Source organism: Gorilla gorilla, chromosome 3, assembly GCF_029281585.2.
Source record: "Gorilla gorilla gorilla isolate KB3781 chromosome 3, NHGRI_mGorGor1-v2.1_pri, whole genome shotgun sequence".
In the NCBI taxonomy this organism is placed as follows: domain Eukaryota; kingdom Metazoa; phylum Chordata; class Mammalia; order Primates; family Hominidae; genus Gorilla; species Gorilla gorilla.
The window spans coordinates 157,899,822-157,919,701 of NC_073227.2; the positions used below are offsets into that span (position 1 = coordinate 157,899,822).

Below are 19,880 nucleotides of genomic sequence, written 5' to 3' on the forward strand. Positions count from 1 at the left end.
GAAGGACAGTATACACTATCCAATATCATATACTATCCAAGAAGGATAGTATACACTATCCAATATCATACACTACCCAAGAAGGATAGTATACACTATCCAATATCATATACTATCCAAGAAGGATAGTATACACTATTCAATATCATATACAATCCAAGAAGGATAGTATACACTATCCAATATCATATACTATCCAAGAAGGATAGTACACACTATCCAATATCATATACTATCCAAGAAGGAGAGTACACACTATCCAATATCATATACTATCCAAGAAGGATAGTACACACTATCCAATATCATATACTATCTAAGAAGGATAGTATACACTATCCAATATCATATACTATCTAAGAAGGATAGTACACACTATAAATTATCATATACTATCTATGAAGGATAGTATACACTATCCAATATCATATACTAAGAAGGATAGTATACACTATCCAATATAATATACTATCTAAAAAGGATAGTATACACTATCCAATATCATATACTAACTAAAAATGATCGTATACACTATCCAATATCATATACTATCTAAGAAGGATCGTATACACTATCCAATATCATATACTATCTAAGAAGGATAGTACACACTATCCAAAATCATATACTATCTAAGAAGGATAGTATACACTATCCAATATCATAAACTGTCCAAGAAGGATAGTATACACTATCCAATATCATATACTATCTAAGAAGGATAGTATACACTATCCAATATCATATACTATTTAAGAAGGATAGTATACACTATCCAATATCATATACTATCTAAGAAGGATAGTATACACTATCCAACATCATATACTAAGAAGGATAGTATACACTATCCAACATCAAATACTATCTAAGAAAGATAGTATACACTATCCAACATCATATACTATCTAACAGGGATAGTATACACTATCCAACATCATATACTATCTAAGAAGGAGAGTATACACTATCGAACATCATATACTATCTAAGAAGGATAGTATACACTATCCAACATCATATACTATCTAAGAAGGATAGTATACACTATCCAACATCATATACTAAGAAGGATAGTATACACTATCCAATATCATATACTATCCAAGAAGGATAGTATACACTACCCAATATCATATACTATCCAAAAGGATAGTATACACTATCCAGTATCATATACTAAAAAGAATAGTATACACTATCCAATATCACATACTACCTAAGAAGGATCGTATACACTATCCAATATCACATACTATCCAAGAAGGATGGTATATACTATCCAATATCACATACTATCCAAGAAGGACATTATACTCTATCCAACATCACATACTATCCAAGAAGGACAGTATACGCTATCCAACATCACATACTATTCAAGAAGGACAGTATACGCTATCCAAAATCACATACTATCCAAGAAGGATAGTATACAGTATCCAACATCATATACTAAGAAGGATAGTATACACTATCCAACATCATATACTATCTAAGAAGGATAGTATACACTATCCAACATCATATACTATCTAACAAGGATAGTATACACTATCCAACATCATATACTATCTAACAAGGATAGTATACACCATCCAACATCATATACTATCTAAGAAGGATAGTATACACTATCCAACATCATATACTATCTAACAAGGATAGTATACACTATCCAATATCATATACTATCTAAGAAGGACAGTATACACTATCCAATATCATATACTATCTAAGAAGGATAGCATACACTATCCAATATCATATACTATCTAAGAAGGATAGTATACACTATCCAACATCATACACTATCTAAGAAGGATAGTATACACTATCCAACACCACACACTACCTAAGAAGGATAGTATACACTATCCAACATCATATACAATCTAAGAAGGATACTATACACTAAGCAACATCATATACTATCTAAGAAGGATAGTATACACTATCCAACATCATATACTAAGAATGATAGTATACGCTATCCAACATCATATACTATCTAAGAAGGATAGTATACGCTATCCAACATCATATACTATATAAGAAGGAAAGTATACACTATCCAATATCATATACTATCTAAGAAGGATATTGTACACTATCCAACATCATATACTATCTAAGAAGGACAGTACACACTATCCAATATCATATCATATGTAAGAAGGACAGTATACACTATCCAATATCATATACCATCTAAGAAGGATAGTATACACAATCCAATATCATATACTATCTAAGAAGGTTAGTATACACTATCCAATATCATATACTATCTAAGAAGGAGAGTATACACTATCCAATATCATATACAATCTAAGAAGGACAGTATACACTATCCAATATCATATACTATCCAAGAAGGATAGTATACACTATACAATATCATACACTACCCAAGAAGGATAGTATACACTATCCAATATCATATACTATCCAAGAAGAATAGTATATACTATTCAATATCATATACTATCCAAGAAGGATAGTATACACTATCCAATATCATACACTATCCAAGAAGGATAGTATACACTATCCAATATCATATACTATCCAAGAAGGATAGTATACACTATCCAATATCATAAACTATCCAAGAAGGATAGTACACACTATCCAATACCATATACTATCCAAGAAGGATAGTATACACTATCCAATATCATATACTAAGAAGGATAGTACACACTATCCAATATCATATACTATCTAAGAAGGATAGTATACACTATCCAATATAATATACTATCTAAGAAGGATAGTATGCACTATCCAATATCATACACTATCTAAGAAGAATAGTATACACTATGCAATATCATATACTATCTAAGAAGGATAGTACACACTATCCAGTATCATATACTAAGAAGGATAGTACACACTATCCAATATCATATACTAGCTAAGAAGGATAGTATACACTATCCAATATCACATACTACTTAAGAAGGATCGTATACACTATCCAATATCACATACTACCTAACAAGGATCGTATACAATATCTAATATCACATACTATCCAAGAAGGATCGTATACACTATCCAATATCACATACAATCCAAGAAGGATCGTATACACTATCCAATATCACATACTATCCAAGAAGGATCGTATACACTATCCAATATCACATACTATCCAAGAAGGATCGTATACACTATCCAATATCAGATACTATCCAAGAAGGATCGTATACACTATCCAATATCACATACTATCCAAGAAGGATAGTATACACTATCCAATATAACATACTATCCAAGAAGGATAGTATACACTATCCAATATCACATACTATCAAAGAATGATAGTATACACTATCCAATATCACATACTATCCAAGAAGGATATTATACACTATCCAATATCACATACTACCCAAGAAGGATAGTATACACTGTCCAATATCACATACTAACTAAGAAGGATAGTATACACTATCCAATATCACATACTATCCAAGAAGGATAGTATACACTATCCAATATCACATACTATCCAAGAAGGATAGTATACACTATCCAATATCACATACTATCCAAGAAGGATAGTATACACTATCCAATATCACATACTATCCAAGAAGGATAGTATACACTATCCAATATCCCATACTATCCAAGAAGGATAGTATACACTATCCAATATCACATACTATCCAAGAAGGATAGTATACACTATCCAATATCACATACTATCCAAGAAGGATAGTATACACTATGCAATATCACATACTACCCAAGAAGGATAGTATACACTATGCAATATCACATACTACCCAAGAAGGATAGTATACACTATCCAATATCACATACTATCCAAGAAGGATAGTATACACTATCCAATATCATATACTATCTGAGAAGGATAGTATACACTATCCAATATCATATACTAGCTAAAAAGGATAGTATACACTATCCAATATCATATGCTATCTAAGAAGGATAGTATACACTATCCAATATCATATGCTATCTAAGAAGGATAGTATACACTATCCAATATCATATACTATCTAAGAAGGATAGTATACACTATCCAATATCATATACAATCTAAGAAGGATAGTATACACTATCCAATATCATATACAATCTAAGAAGGATAGTATACACTATCCAATATCATATACTATCTAAGAAGGATAGTATACACTATCCAATATCATATACTAAGAAGGATAGTATACACTACCCAATATCATATACTATCTAAGAAGGATAGTATACACTACCCAATATCATATACTATCTAAGAAGGATAGTATACACTACGCAATGTCATATACTATCTAAGAAGGATAGTATACACTAACCAATATCATATACTATCTAAGAAGGATAGTATACACTATCCAATATCATATACTGTCTAAGAAGGATAGTATACACTATCCAATATCTTATACTATCTAAGAAGGATAGTATACACTATTCAATATCATATACTATCTAAGAAGGATAGTATACACTATCCATTATCATATACTGTCTATGAAGGATAGTATACACTATCCAATATCATATACTAAGAAGGATAGTATACACTATCCAATATCATATACTATCTAAGAAGGATAGTATACTCTATCCAATATCATATAGTAACTAAGAAGGATCGTATACACTATCAAATATCATATACTATCTAAGAAGGATCGTATACACTATCCAATATCATATACTACCTAAGAAGGATAGTACACACTATCCAAAATCATATACTACCTAAGAAGGATAGTATACAATATCCAATATCATATACTATCCAAGAAGGATAGTATACACTCCCCAATATCATATACTATCCAAGAAGGATAGTATACACTATCCAATATCATAAACGGTCCAAGTAGGATAGTATACACTGTCCAATATCATATACTATCTAAGAAGGATAGTATACAATATCCAATATCATATACTATATAAGAAGGATAGTATACACTATCCAATATCATATACTATCTAAGAAGGATAGTATACACTATCCAACATCATATACTAAGAAGGATAGTATACACTATCCAACATCAAATACTATCTAAGAAAGATAGTATACACTATCCAACATCATATATTATCTAACAGGGATAGTATACACTATCCAACATCATATACTATCTAAGAAGGAGAGTATACACTATCGAACATCATATACTATCTAAGAAGGATAGTATACACTATCCAACATCATATACTATCTAAGAAGGATAGTATACACTATCCAACATCATATACTAAGAAGGATAGTATACACTATCCAATATCATATACTATCCAAGAAGGATAGTATACACTACCCAATATCATATACTATGCAAAAGGATAGTATAAACTATCCAGTATCATATACTAAAAAGAATAGTATACACTATCCAATATCACATACTACCTAAGAAGGATCGTATACACTATCCAATATCACATACTATCCAAGAAGGATGGTATAAACTATCGAATATCACATACTATCGAAGAAGGACATTATACTCTATCCAACATCACATAGTATCCAAGAAGGACAGTATACGCTATCCAACATCACATACTATTCAAGAAGGACAGTATACGCTATCCAAAATCACATACTATCCAAGAAGGATAGTATACACTATCCAACATCATATACTAAGAAGGATAGTATACACTATCCAACATCATATACTATCTAAGAAGGATAGTATACACTATACAACATCATATACTAAGAAGGATAGTATACACTATCCAACATCATATACTATCTAAGAAAGATAGTATACACTATCCAACATCATATACTATCTAACAAGGATAGTATACACTATCCAACATCATATACAAGCTAACAAGGATAGTATACACTATCCAACATCATATACTATCTAAGAAGGATAGTATACACTATCCAACATCATATACTATCTAACAAGGATAGTATACACTATCCAATATCATATACTAGCTAAAAAGCATAGTATACACTATCCAATATCATATGCTATCTAAGAAGGATAGTATACACTATCCAATATCATATACTATCTAAAAAGGATAGTATACACTATCCAATATCATATACTATCTAAGAAGGATAGTATACACTATCCAATATCATATACAATCTAAGAAGGATAGTATACACTATCCAATATCATATACAATCTAAGAAGGATAGTATACACTATCCAATATCATATACTATCTAAGAAGGATAGTATACACTATCCAATATCATATACTATCTAAGAAGGATAGTATACACTACCCAATATCATATACTATCTAAGAAGGATGGTATACACTACCCAATATCATATACTATCTAAGAAGGATAGTATACACTACGCAATGTCATATACTATCTAAGAAGGATGGTATACACTAACCAATATCATATACTAAGAACGATAGTATACACTATCCAATATCATATACTGTCTAAGAAGGATAGTATACACTATACAATATCTTATACTATCTAAGAAGGATAGTATACACTATCCAATATCATATACTATCTAAGAAGGATAGTATACACTATCCATTATCATATACTGTCTATGAAGGATAGTATACACTATCCAACATCATATACTAAGAAGGATAGTATACACTATCCAACATCATATACTATCTAAGAAGGATAGTATACACTATACAACATCATATACTAAGAAGCATAGTATACACTATCCAACATCATATACTCTCTAAGAAAGATAGTATACACTATCCAAAATCATATACTATCTAACAAGGATAGTATACACTATCCAACATCATATACTATCTAACAAGGATAGTATACACTATCCAACATCATATACTATCTAAGAAGGATAGTATACACTATCCAACATCATATACTATCTAACAAGGATAGTATACACTATCCAATATCACATACTATCCAAGAAGGATAGTATACACTATCCAATATCACATACTATCAAAGAAGGATATTATACACTGTCCAATATCACATACTACCCAAGAAGGATAGTATACACTGTCCAATATCACATACTACCTAAGAAGGATAGTATACACTATCCAATATCACATACTATCCAAGAAGGATAGTATACACTATCCAATATCACATACTATCCAAGAAGGATAGTATACACTATCCAATATCACATACTATCCAAGAAGGATAGTATACACTATCCAATATCACATACTATCCAAGAAGGATAGTATACACTATCCAATATCACATACTATCCAAGAAGGATAGTATACACTATCCAATATCACATACTATCCAAGAAGGATAGTATACACTATCCAATATCACATACTATCCAAGAAGGATAGTATACACTATGCAATATCACATACTATCCAAGAAGGATAGTATACACTATCCAATATCACATACTACCCAAGAAGGATAGTATACAGTATCCAATATCACATACTATCCAAGAAGGATAGTATACACTACCCAATATCATACACTATCCAAGAAGGATAGCATACACTATCCAATATCATACACTACCCAAGAAGGATAGTATACACTATCCAATTTCATACACTATCCAAGAAGGATAGTATACACTATCCAATATCATATACTATCCAAGAAGTATAGTATACACTATCCAATATCATATACTATCCAAGAAGGACAGTATACACTATCCAATATCATATACTATCTAAGAAGGACAGAATACACTATCCAATATCATATACTATCCAAGAAGGATAGTATACACTATCCAATACCATATACTATCCAAGAAGGATAGTATACACTATCCAATACCATATACTAAGAAGGATAGTACACACTATCCAATATCATATACTATCTAAGAAGGATAGTATACACTATCCAATATCATATACTATCTAAGAAGGATAGTATGCACTATCCAATATCATACACTATCCAAGAAGGATAGTATACACTATGCAATATCATATACTATCTAAGAAGGATAGTATACACTATACAATATCATATACTAAGAAGGATAGTATACACTATCCAATATCATATACTATCTAAGAAGGATAGTATACACTATCCAATAACATATACTATCTAAGAAGGATAGTATACACTATCCAATATCATATACTAAGAAGGATCGTATACACTATCCAATATCATATACTATCTAAGAAGGATCGTATACACTATCCAACATCATATAATATCTAATAAGGATAGTACACACTATCCAAAATCATATACTATCTAAGAAGGATAGTATACAATATCCAATATCATATACTATCCAAAAAGGATAGTATACACTACCCAATATCATATACTATCCAAGAAGGATAGTATACACTATCCAATATCATAAACGGTCCAAGAAGGATAGTATACACTATGCAATATCATATACTATCTAAGAAGGATAGTATACACTATCCAATATCACATACTATATAAGAAAGATAGTATACACTATCCAATATCATATACAATCTAAGAAGGATAGTATACACTATCCAACATCATATACTAAGAAGGATAGCATACACTATCCAACATCAAATACTATCTAAGAAAGATAGTATACACTATCCAACATCATATACTATCTAACAGGGATAGTATACACTATCCAACATCATATACTATCTAAGAAGGAGAGTATACACTATCGAACATCATATACTATCTAAGAAGGATAGTATACACTATCCAACATCATATACTATCTAAGAAGGATAGTATACACTATCCAACATCATATACTAAGAAGGATAGTATACACTATCCAATATCATATACTATCCAAGAAGGATAGTATACACTACCCAATATCATATACTATCCAAAAGGATAGTATACACTATCCAGTATCATATACTAAAAAGAATAGTATACACTATCTAATATCACATACTACCTAAGAAGGATCGTATACACTATCCAATATCACATACTATCCAAGAAGGATGGTATAAACCATCCAATATCACATACTATCGAAGAAGGACATTATACTCTATCCAACATCACATACTATCCAAGAAGGACAGTATACGCTATCCAACATCACATACTATTCAAGAAGGACAGTATACGCTATCCAAAATCACATACTATCCAAGAAGGATAGTATACACTATCCAACATCATATACTAAGAAGGATAGTATACACTATCCAACATCATATACTATCTAAGAAGGATAGTAAACACTATACAACATCATATACTAAGAAGGATAGTATACACTATCCAACATCATATACTATCTAAGAAAGATAGTATACACTATCCAACATCATATACTATCTAACAAGGATAGTATACACTATCCAACATCATATACTATCTAACAAGGATAGTATACACTATCCAACATCATAAACTATCTAAGAAGGATAGTATACACTATCCAACATCATATACTATATAACAAGGATACTATACACTATCCAATATCATATACTATCTAAGAAGGACAGTATACACTATCCAATATCATATACTATCTAAGAAGGATAGAATACACTATCCAATATCATATACTATCTAAGAAGGATAGTATACACTATCCAACATCATACACTATCTAAGAAGGATAGTATACACTATCCAACACCACACACTACCTAAGAAGGATAGTATACACTATCCAACATCATATACTACCTAAGAAGTATAGTATACACTATCCAACATCATATACTATCTAAGAAGGATAGTATACAGTATCCAACATCATATACTAAGAAGGATAGTATGCACTATCCAACACCATATGCTAGCTAAGAAGGATAGTATACACTATCCAACATCATATACAATCTAAGAAGGATACTATACACTAAGCAACATCATATACTATCTAAGAACGATAGTATACACTATCCAACATCATATACTATCTAAGAAGGATAGTATACACTATCCAACATCATATACTATCTAAGAAGGATATTATACGCTATCCAACATCATATACTATCTAAGAAGGAAAGTATACACTATCCAATATCATATACTATCTAAGAAGGATATTGTACACTATCCAACATCATATACTATCTAAGAAGGAAAGTATACACTATCCAATATCATATAATATGTAAGAAGGACAGTATACACTATCCAATATCATATAACATCTAAGAAGGATAGTATACAATATCCAATATCATATACTATCTACGAAGGACAGTATACACTATCCAATATCATATACTATCCAAGAAGGATAGCATACACTATCCAATATCATACACTACCCAAGAAGGATAGTATACACTATCCAATATCATATACTATCCAAGAAGGATAGTATACACTATCCAACATCATATACTACCTAAGAAGTATAGTATACACTATCCAACATCATATACTATCTAAGAAGGATAGTATACAGTATCCAACATCATATACTAAGAAGGATAGTATGCACTATCCAACACCATATGCTAGCTAAGAAGGATAGTATACACTATCCAACATCATATACAATCTAAGAAGGATACTATACACTAAGCAACATCATATACTATCTAAGAACGATAGTATACACTATCCAACATCATATACTATCTAAGAAGGATAGTATACACTATCCAACATCATATACTATCTAAGAAGGATATTATACGCTATCCAACATCATATACTATCTAAGAAGGAAAGTATACACTATCCAATATCATATACTATCTAAGAAGGATATTGTACACGATCCAATATCATATACTATCTAAGAAGGACAGTATACACTATCCAATATCATATACAAACTAAGAAGGACAGTATACACTATCCAATATCATATACTATCCAAGAAGGATAGTATACACTATCCAATATCATACACTACCCAAGAAGGATAGTATACACTATCCAATATCATATACTATCCAAAAAGGATAGTATACACCATTCAATATCATATACAATCCAAGAAGGATAGTATACACTATCCAATATCATATACTATCCAAGAAGGATAGTACACACTATCCAATATCATATACTATCCAAGAAGGAGAGTACACACTATCCAATATCATATACTATCCAAGAAGGATAGTACACACTATCCAATACCATATACTATCCAAGAAGGATAGTATACACTATCCAATATCATATACTAAGAAGGATAGTACACACTATCCAATATCATATACTATCTAAGAAGGATAGTATACACTATCCAATATCATATACTATCTAAGAAGGATAGTATGCACTATCCAATATCATACACTATCTAAGAAGAATAGTATACACTATGCAATATCATATACTATCTAAGAAGGATAGTATACACTATCCAATATCATATACTAAGAAGGATAGTATACACTATCCAATATCATATACTATCCAAGAAGGATAGTATACACTATCCAATATCATACACTATCCAAGAAGGATAGTATACACTACCCAACATCATACACTATCTAAGAAGCATAGTATACACTACCCAACATCATACACTATCTAAGAAGCATAGTATACACTACCCAACTTCATACACTATCTAAGAATTATAGTATACACTACCCAACATCATACACTATCTAAGAAGGATAGTATACACTACCGAACATCATACACTATCTAAGAAGGATAGTATACACTACCCAACATCATACACTATCTAAGAAGGATAGTATACACTATCCAACATCATACACTATCTAAGAAGGAGAGTATACACTATCCAACATCATACACTATCTAAGAAGGATAGTATACACTATCCAAAATCATACACTAAGAAGGATAGTATACACTATCGAACATCATACACTATCTAAGAAGGATAGTATACACTATCCAACATCATACACTATCTAAGAAGGATAGTATACACTATCCAACATCATACACTATCTAAGAAGGATAGTATACACTATCCAAACTCATACACTATCTAAGAAGGATAGTATACACTACCCAACATCATATACTATCTAAGAAGGATAGTATACACTATCCAACATCATATACTATCTACGAAGGATAGTATACACTATCCAACATCATATACTATCTAAGAAGGGTAGTATACACTATCCAACATCATATACAATCTAAGAAGGATAGTATACACTATCCAACATCATATACTATCTAAGAAGGATAGTATACACTATCCAACATCATATACTATCTAAGAAGGATAGTATACACTATCCAACATCATATACTATCTAAGAAGGATAGTATACACTATCCAACATCATATACTATCTAAGAAGGATAGTATACACTATCCAACATCATATACTATCTAAGAAGGAAAGTATACACTATCCAACATCATATACTATCTAAGAAGGACAGTATACACTATCCAATATCATATACTATCTAAGAAGGACAGTATACACTATCCAATATCATATACTAACTAAGAAGGACAGTATACACTATCCAATATCATATACTATCTAAGAAGGACAGTATACACTATCCAATATCATATACTATCTAAGAAGGACAGTATACACTATCCAATATCATATACTATCTAAGAAGGATAGTATACACTATCCAATATCATATATTATCTAAGAAGGACAGTATACACTATCCAGTATCATATACTATCTAAGAAGGACAGTATACACTATCCAATATCATATATAATCTAAGAAGGATCGTATACACTATCCAATATCATATACTATCCAAGAAGGATAGTATACACTATCCAATATCATATACTATCCAAGAAGTATAGTATACACTATCCAATATCATATACTATCCAAGAAGGATAGTATACACTATCCAATATCATATACTAAGAAGGATAGTACACACTATCCAATATCATATACTATCTAAGAAGGATAGTATACACTATCCAATATCATATACTATCTAAGAAGGATAGTATGCACTATCCAATATCACACACTATCCAAGAAGGATAGTATACACTATGCAATATCGTATACTATCTAAGAAGGATAGTATACACTATACAATATCATATACTAAGAAGGATAGTATACACTATCCAATATCATATACTATCTAAGAAGGATAGTATACACTATCCAATAACATATACTATCTAAGAAGGATAGTATACACTATCCAATACCATATACTATCTAAGAAGGATAGTATGCACTGTCCAATACCATATACTATCTAAGAAGGATAGTATACACTATCCAATATCATATACTATCTGAGAAGGATAGTATACACTATCCAATATCACGTACTATCCAAGAAGGATAGTATACGCTATCCAATATCACATACTATCCAAGAAGGATAGAATACGCTATCCAATATCACATAATATCCAAGAAGGATAGTATACGCTATCCAATATCATATACGATCCAGGAAGGATAGTATACCCTATCCAATATCATATACTATCCAGAAAGGATAGTATACGCTACCCAATATCATATACTATCCACGAAGGATAGTATACGCTACCCAATATCATATACTATCCAGGAAGGATAGTATACACTATCCAATATCATATACTATCCAGCAAGGATAGTATACACTATCCAATATGTTATACTATCCAGGAAGTATAGTATACACTATCCAATATCATATACTATCCAAGAAGGATAGTATACACTATCCAATATCATATACTATCCAAGAAGGATGGTATACACTGTCCAATATCATATACTGTCTAAGAAGGATAGTATACACTATCCAATATCATATACTATCTAAGAAGGATAGTATACACTATCCAATATCATATACTATCTAAGAAGGATAGTATACACTATCCAACATCATATACTATCTAAGAAGGATAGAATAAACTATCCAATATCATATACTAAGAAGGATAGTATACACTATCCAATATCATATACTATCTAAGAAGGATAGTATACACTATACAATTTCATATACTAACTAAGAAGGATCGTATACACTCTCCAATATCATATACTATCTAAGAAGGATCGTATACACTATCCAATATCATATACTATCTAAGAAGGATAGTATACACTATCCAATATCATATACTAAGAAGGATAGTATACACTATCCAATATCATATACTAACTAAGAAGGATCGAATACACTATCCAATATCATATACTATCTAAGAAATATCGTATACACCATCCAACATCATATACTATCTAAGAAGGATAGTATACACTATCCAATATCATATACTATATAAGAAGGATAGTATACACTATCCAATATCATATACAACCTAAGAAGTATAGTATACACTATCCAATATCATATACTATCTAAGAAGGATAGTATACACTATCCAATATCATATACTATCTAAGAAGTATAGTATACACTAACCAATATCATATACTATCTAAGAAGGACGTATACAGTATCCAATCTCATATACTATCTAAGAAGGATAGTATACACTATCCAATATCAAATAATATCTAAGAGGGATAGTATACACTATGCAATATCATATACTAAGAAGGATACTATACACTATCCAATATCATATACTATCTAAGAAGGATAGTATACACTATCGAATATCATATACTATCTAAGAAGGATAGTATACACTATCCAATATCATATAGTATCTAAGAAGGACAGTATACACTATCCGATATCATATACTATCTAAGAAGAATAGTATACACTATCCGATATCATATACTATCTAAGAAGGATAGTATACACTATCCAATATCATATACAATCTAAGAAGAATAGTATACACTATCCGATATCATATACTATCTAAGAAGGATAGTATACACTATCCGATATCATATACTATCTAAGAAGGATAGTATACACTATCCAATATCATATACTATCTAAGAAAGATAGTATACACTATCCAATATCATATACTAAGAAGGATAGTATACACGATGCAACATCATACACTATCTTAGAAGGATAGTATACACTATCCAACATCATACACTATCTAAGAAGGATAGTATACACTATCCAACACCACACACTACCTAAGAAGGATAGTATACACTATCCAACATCATATACTACCTAAGAAGTATAGTATACACTATCCAACATCATATACTATCTAAGAAGGATAGTATACAGTATCCAACATCATATACTAAGAAGGATAGTATGCACTATCCAACATCATATGCTAGCTAAGAAGGATAGTATACACTATCCAACATCATATACAATCTATGAAGGATACTATACACTAAGCAACATCATATACTATCTAAGAAGGATAGTATACACTATCCAACATCATATACTATCTAAGAAGGATAGTATACGCTATCCAACATCATATACTATCTAAGAAGGATAGTATACGCTATCCAACATCATATACTATCTAAGAAGGAAAGTATACACTATCCAATATCATATACTATCTAAGAAGGATAATGTACACTATCCAACATCATATACTATCTAAGAAGGATAGTATACACTATCCAACATCATATACTATCTAAGAAGGATAGTATAAACTATCCAATATCATATACTAAGAAGGATAGTATACACTATCCAATATCATATACTATCTAAGAAGGATAGTATACACTATCCAATATCATATACTAACTAAGAAGGATCGTATACACTATCCAATATCATATACTATATAATAAGGATCGTATACACTATCCAATATCATATACTATCTAAGAAGGATAGTATACACTATCCAACATCATATACTATCCAGGAAGGATAGTATACACTATCCAACATCATACACTATCTAAGAAGGATAGTATACACTATCCAACATCATACACTACCTAAGAAGGATAGTATACCATTTCGAACATCATACACAATCTAAGAAGGATAGTATACACTATCCAACATCATACACTATCTAAGAAGGATAGTATACACTAACCAACATCATACACCATCAAAGAAGGATAGTATACACTATCCAACATCAAACACTATCTAAGAAGGATAGTATACACTACCCAACATCATACACTATCTAAGAAGGAAAGTATATACTATCCAACATCATATACTATCTAAGAAGTATATTATACACAATCCAACATCATATACTATCTAAGAAGGACAGTATACACTATCCAACATCATATACTATCTAAGAAGGACAGTATACACTATCCAACATCATATACTATCTAACAAGGACAGTATACACTATCCAACATCATATACTATCTAAGAAGGACAGTATACACTATCCAACATCATATACTATCTAAGAAGGACAGTATACACTATCCAACATCATATACTATCTAAGAAGGACAGTATACACTATCCAATATCATGTACTATCTAAGAAGGACAGTATACACTATCCAATATCATATACTACCTAAGAAGGACAGTATACACTATCCAATATCACATACTACCTAAGAAGCACAGTATACACTATCCATTATCACATACTACCTTAGAAGGAGCGTATACACTATCCAATACCACATACTACCTAAGAAGGACCGTATACACTATCTAATATAACATACTATCCAAGAAGGATCGTATACACTATCCAATATCACGTACTATCCAAGAAGGATCGTATACACTATCCAACATCACGTACTATCCAAGAAGGATCGTATACACTATCCAATATCACATACTATCCAAGAAGGATCGTATACACTATCCAATATCACATACTATCCAAGAAGGATCATATACACTATCCAATATCACATAATATCCAAGAAGGATCGTATACACTATCCAATATCACATAATATCCAAGAAGGATCGTATACACTATCCAATATCACATACTATCCAAGAAGGATCGTATACACTATCCAATATCACATACTATCCAAGAAGGATCGTATAAACTATCCAATATCACATACTATCCAAGAAGGATCGTATACACTATCCAATATCACATACTATCCAAGAAGGATCGTATACACTATCCAATATCACATACTATCCAAGAAGGATCGTATACACTATCCAATATCACATACTATCCAAGAAGGATCGTATACACTATCCAATATCACATACTATCCAAGAAGGATCGTATACGCTATCCAATATCACATACTATCCAAGAAGGATCGTATACGCTATCCAATATCACATACTATCCAAGAATGATCGTATACGCTATCCAATATCACATACTATCCAAGAAGGTTCGTATACGCTATCCAATATGACATACTATCCAAGAAGGATCGTATACGCTATCCAATAACACATACTATCCAAGAAGGATAGTACACGCTATCCAATATCACATACTATCCAAGAAGGATAGTACACGCTATCCAATATCACATACTATCCAAGAAGGATAGTACACGCTATCCAATATCACATACTACCCAAGAAGGATAGTACACGCTATCCAATATCACATACTATCCAAGAAAGATAGTATACCCTATGCAATATCACATACTATCCAAGAAGGATAGTATACGCCATCCAATATCACATACTATCCAAGAAGGATAGTATACGCTATCCAATATCAGATACTATCCAAGAAGGATAGTATACGCTACCCAATATCACATACTATCCAAGAAGGACAGTATACGCTATCCAATATCACATACTATCCAAAAATGATAGTATACGATATCCAATATCAAATACTATCCAAGAATGACAGTATACGCTATCCAATATCGTATACTTTCCAAGAAGGACAGGATACGCTATCCAATATCGTATACTATCCAAGAAGGATATTATACACTATCCAATATCATATACTATCCAAGAAGGATAGTAGACACTACGCAACATCATATACTATCTAAGAAGGATAGTATACACTATCCAATATCATATACTATCTAAGAAGGATAGTATACAGTATCCAATATCATATAGCATCTAAGAAGGATAGTATACACTATCCAATATCATATAATATCTAAGAAGGATAGTATACAATATCCAATATCATGTACTATCTAAGAAGGATACTATACACTATCCAATATCATATACTATTTAAGAAGGATAGTATACACTATCCAATATCATATACCATCTAAGAAGGATAGTATACACTATCCAATATCATATACTATCTAAGAAGGATAGTATACACTATCCAATATCATATACTATCTAAGAAGGACAGTATATACTATCCAATATCATATACAATCTAAGAAGGACAGTATACACTATCCAATATCATACACTATCCAAGAAGGATAGTATACACTATCCAATATCATACACTACCCAAGAAGGATAGTATACACTGTCCAATATCATATACTATCCAAGAAGGATAGTATACACTATCCAAGATCATATACTATCCAAGAAGGATAGTATACACTATCCAATATCATATACTATCCAAGAAGGATAGTATACACTATCCAATATCATATACTATCCAAGAAGGATAGTACACACTATCCAATACCATATACTATCCAAGAAGGATAGTATAAACTATCCAATATCATATACTAAGAAGGATAGTACACAATATCCAACATCATATACTATCTAAGAAGGATAGTATACACTATCCAATATCATATACTATGAAAGAAGGATAGTATGCACTATCCAATATCATACACTATCTAAAAAGAATAGTATACACTATGCAATATCATATACTATCTAAGAAGGATAGTATACACTATCCAATATCATATACTAAGAAGGATAGTATACACTATCCAACATCATATACTAGCTAAGAAGGATAGTATACACTATCCAATATCACATACTACTTAAGAAGGATCGTATACACTATCCAATATCACATACTACCTAAGAAGGATCGTATACAATATCTAATATCACATACTATCCAAGAAGGATCGTATACACTATCCAATATCACATACAATCCAAGAAGTATCGTAGACACTATAAAATATCACATACTATCCAAGAAGGATCATATACACTATCCAATATCACATACTATCCAAGAAGGATCCTATACACTATCCAATATCACATACTATCCAAGAAGGATATTATACACTCTCCAATATCACATACTATCCAAGAAGGATAGTATACACTATCCAATATCACATACTATCCAAGAAGGATAGTATACACCATCCAATATCACATACTATCCAAGAAGGATAGTATACACCATCCAATATCACATACTACCCAAGAAGGATAGTATACACCATCCAATATCACATACTACCCAAGAAAGATAGTATACACTATCCAATATCACATACTATCCAAGAAGGATAGTATACACTATCCAATATCACATACTATCCAAGAAGGATAGTATACACTATCCAATATCACATACTATCCAAGAAGAATAGTATACACTATCCAATATCACATACTATCCAAGAAGGATAGTATACACTATCCAATATCACATACTATCCAAGAAGGATAGAATACACTATCCAATATCACATACTATCCAAGAAGGATAGTATACACTATCCAATATCACATACTATCCAAGAAGGATAGTATACACTATCCAATATCACATACTATCCAATAAGGATAGTATACACTATCCAATATCACATACTACCCAAGAAGAATAGTATACACTATCCAATATCACATACTATCCAAGAAGGATAGTATACACTATCCAACATCATACACTATCCAAGAAGTATAGTATACACTATGCAATATCATACACTACCCAAGAAGGATAGTATACACTATCCAATAACATACACTATCCAAGAAGGATAGTATACACTATCCAAGAAGGATAGTATACACTATCCAATATCATATACTATCCAAGAAGGATAGTATACACTATCCAATATCATATACTATCCAAGAAGGATAGTATACACTATCCAATATCATATACTATCCAAGAAGGATAGTATACACTATCCAATATCATATACTATCCAAGAAGGATAGTATACACTATCCAATA

General features: G+C 31.0%; 1 long non-coding RNA gene across 8 annotated transcripts in view; it reads right to left on the minus strand.

Moving 5' to 3' along the window:
* Positions 1-19,880, minus strand: part of LOC115934336 (uncharacterized) — a 1,028,101-nt gene that overhangs the window by 812,989 nt on the left and 195,232 nt on the right. The window lies entirely within an intron of this gene.